Here is a 3,652-nt window from a genome sequence, read left to right as displayed (position 1 = left end):
CATGTTGTGCCTTTTTTGTGAATGTCTTTCTGGTTCTGACTACTACAACTGATACACAACTCACTAAAATGACTGAGTTCAGATTTCTGCTCGCCATGCAGTGCTCTGTTAAGGGTTCCCCAGCACTAAGACTGGACAACTCAGATCTAGATTGACTTCTACTCTAGCATTTACACAAATCTGACATCCTCTATGCTTCATTAGTTAAGAGCCTGAATTATAGACACTAAAGTCAGGGACAATATGTAGTGGTTAACAATCACATTGCTTCTAGTTCCAAATTTGTACTTTTGAGTGTTCGAAGTTATGGAAGAAACATTCTTATTTTATAGCATATGATATAATTTGGCTTCATACATATTTAACAAATGCATATACAGTATTACTCATAACAAAGGAACAACAACCAATCTGCAGACCTGCTTTGAGAAATGATAGGCTCCATTCCAGGATGATGCCAATGATCTGACAAACACTGTAGGAAGTGGCAACACATACAATGAGGGTGTATTACTTCATTTTTTTATGACAAGTTATATGGTTAAACTAAGAGAAATTTGTTTGCAGATTTAGTGCAAGACCATGCATGAATAATGCTAAATATTAAACCTTTTGACCTGTTAATTCCTTTAATTTTTAACATTCCCTAAATATTTCTCACAATATACACTGAAGCTACTGTATAACCTATATTAATCATACTGCCTTATTGGAGTAAATAACAATATTTGTTGATCACAAACTTATTGGCACATTTTAAATTAAAGTCTGTAAGTTAAGGTTAGTCTTAATTGAGTTAGTCACTATTAATCAATTAGAAACCGCTACTTATCAATTTAGCAATATTATTTAAAAAAAACCAAAAAAAAACCCATTAGCTGTAAAACATGCACAGAAACTGAAGCAAAATAGTTTGTGCACTTAGCACAGCATGGTCAAAACAAAGGAGTTGGATCTAGATGTGAGAAAACCACTTGTTACAGTGACTACTACAGCAGAAGGGGAATCGATAAAGAGCGTTGTGGATAAAAAAAAATCGTAATACAAAAATCCACAATAATCAAGAAGTATTTGAAGACTAATTCAACTGAAACGATGGAAAGAAGTGGACGTTCCAGGAAAATTACGACTATAGCATAAAGAATTGTTCGAGCAGCTCGCAAAAATCCACCATTAACAGCCAAGAATTTAAAGTATTGCAGTGTATGAAATAACTATACAAAGTCATCTAAACACAAAAGGCTTATACGCGACCTTAATGGTAACCACATTTGACAACAATTCAAATAAAAAAATAAAAAAATAAAAAGCGTCTTGAATGATCTTTAGTTAAGGGTGTCAATAATTTTGTCTGCAACTGTATGTAATCATGACAACTCCCTGATTGTGATCCATAAGTATAGCAAGACTAAACATCAACATGACTACCCACAAATGTGTAGAAATTATTACCAGACTATACTTCTAACTTATTGTTTGTTATAAACATTTTGTTTATTTGAAAAGTTACAATTTTAATATAACGTTTGCGTTACATTTGTGATCATTTAGCTGTTCTACTTTATTATTATTATTTATTAGCATATATATGTAATTAAACCATATTTAATGTCTTTTATATTTACTGTAAAAGTTCTTATGTAATCGCGTGAAGAGCAATCAAATGCAATACAACCATTTATGATACAAAAAAACATTGTTAAATATTAAAAATAAATCTAATAATAATACGAATAAATGTAAAAAAAACACGCAAACGTAATTTTCAGTAAGTAAAACAAAAGCAATCAAATTAAATACAACCATTTATGATACAAAAAACATTGATAAATATAAAAAAAAATGCCAATAAAAAAAGCAAACGTAACTTTCAGTAAGTAAAATGCCGAGATGTTTTACCCTATCCTCTCTTCGCATCGCGAAACTTAATCGTCACGTGACTCGTACGCTAATATGTCACATGACTCAGGGGGGGACAAATTTGGCAGGGGGGCGAAATTTGCCATGACACCCCCTAGGATTGATGTGTCCTCGGCGGATGTGCGCATGCGCTTGCAACAAACCTTGCGATCTGCCAACGGATCGCGTGTGATTCCTCGCTCACGACGCAAAGCGCGTAACCTGTCATTGCAATCCACTAGACTGTAGAGCAGCGCCTGCTGCAACGTGAACGTGCGGTCTGCTGCAAACGGGAGCGAGTTTATTGCTTCTGGACGGAAAATGTTTGTGCAAGCTTGTGATTTCAGCGATTCTACATCCAGAACAAATTGTTTAAACACAGTCACAACAACAACAACTATATATTGTGTTTGTTCAAATGTGTATAAATGAGCTAGTTACTTACTCTTATTAGGACGGAAGTATTGTATGTACTCTTACTATATTGTGATTATCGAACTGTGTACATGGACATATTTTAGTAAACGTTGCTCTGAAGTTATTGTATATTTTATCTGCTCTTACTGCATTGTGAAATATGTATATTTTGTGAGAGCTGTAAGTCGCCCTGAGTGAGGGCGTCTGCTAAGAAAATGAATAAGAAAAAGAGGAAGAAAACAAAACGCAACGGTAATTAAATGAAGTCTTGTGACAAATTGTACCAGTATGTTTCACAGAGCACAATAAACACATTGAAACACTCTCGTTTATATTTATTTATTATTATTACTACAGAGGTAATCTACTACGTGTAAATTAAGCCAGTTATTTTATAATTCAGTTAAATGCAGTACAATCTTCTAAATGTTTATTTACTTATTTATTTGTAAGCAATTCCTGCTGACAGTGTTGTGAGGAGCGTGCAGTAGCAGAAAAGATTCTGGAAACTTGTACATAAATACTTTAGTTTATTTCTCATTGAAGAACACATTTTTCTTTTAAAATATTACTTGGTACTGTTTTTTTGTCTGTTAATATTTAAGTGAGAAGTTTCTTTTTGTTTGTTTTATTCAGGAATTATTTCTTAAATCGTGAAGTCACGCCCGTGACGAGGACAATAGAAACAGGGTTAGTAAAAAAAAAAAAAATAGAAGTACAATGTTTCAATTATGATTCGATTTGTAACGTTTGATTTCCATATGAAATACTGAGAGAAGATGAGTGTATTATGTTAATTTATCAAATGAACAGCAGGGCATTGCAACATATTCGATTGTATAATGATGAGTGTAGCAAATGTATTAAAAACCTATTTTAACTCTTTTGATCTAGTCATCTTAACGAAGATTATGGATCCAACAATGTACAGGGAAATATTACTTTACAAGACAATGGGAAAATACCCCGAGAAGGCCAGGAAGGGGGAAAAATTCATCATCCGGAGGCGTGCAGGACAATATGTGGTTCAAGGTAATTCAAAGCTTGTGTAACCAAGATAGAAAATGACTAAATGAAGTTTCACAAAATTTGACATCGGAGAACCTAGAAGCCTTAGTTACATTGTTCGGGAAGTCTGTGGGGAGAGTTGGTTGCGTGGTGCGATCTGAGAGCGCGGTCCATTTTGCTATGTGGCGTAGGGGTGGATAATAATAATTGTGGAGCCTTTGCTGTGCAGTTGCATTTAGGTAAATGGTACAAATGCAGACAGTTATTTCTGATATTATTTGATTTACCCCACTGTGAAGTAATTTGCTGTAAATTTAGTGTTTCAGAG

At 33.9% G+C, this 3,652-nt stretch overlaps 1 long non-coding RNA gene across 1 annotated transcript; it reads left to right on the top strand.

Moving 5' to 3' along the window:
* Positions 1–2,149: 2,149 nt before the first annotated feature.
* Positions 2,150–3,297, top strand: LOC131737599 (uncharacterized). The gene is made up of 3 exons (XR_009329247.1): positions 2,150–2,568; positions 2,953–3,006; positions 3,211–3,297. It is a non-coding gene; the product is annotated as an uncharacterized LOC131737599 (long non-coding RNA).
* The last annotated feature ends 355 nt before the right edge of the window (positions 3,298–3,652 follow it).

Source organism: Acipenser ruthenus, chromosome 7 (assembly GCF_902713425.1).
Source record: "Acipenser ruthenus chromosome 7, fAciRut3.2 maternal haplotype, whole genome shotgun sequence".
Classification (NCBI taxonomy): domain Eukaryota; kingdom Metazoa; phylum Chordata; class Actinopteri; order Acipenseriformes; family Acipenseridae; genus Acipenser; species Acipenser ruthenus.
Note: the sequence above shows the minus strand (reverse complement) of the source record. Positions and strands in the feature narration are given on the sequence as shown.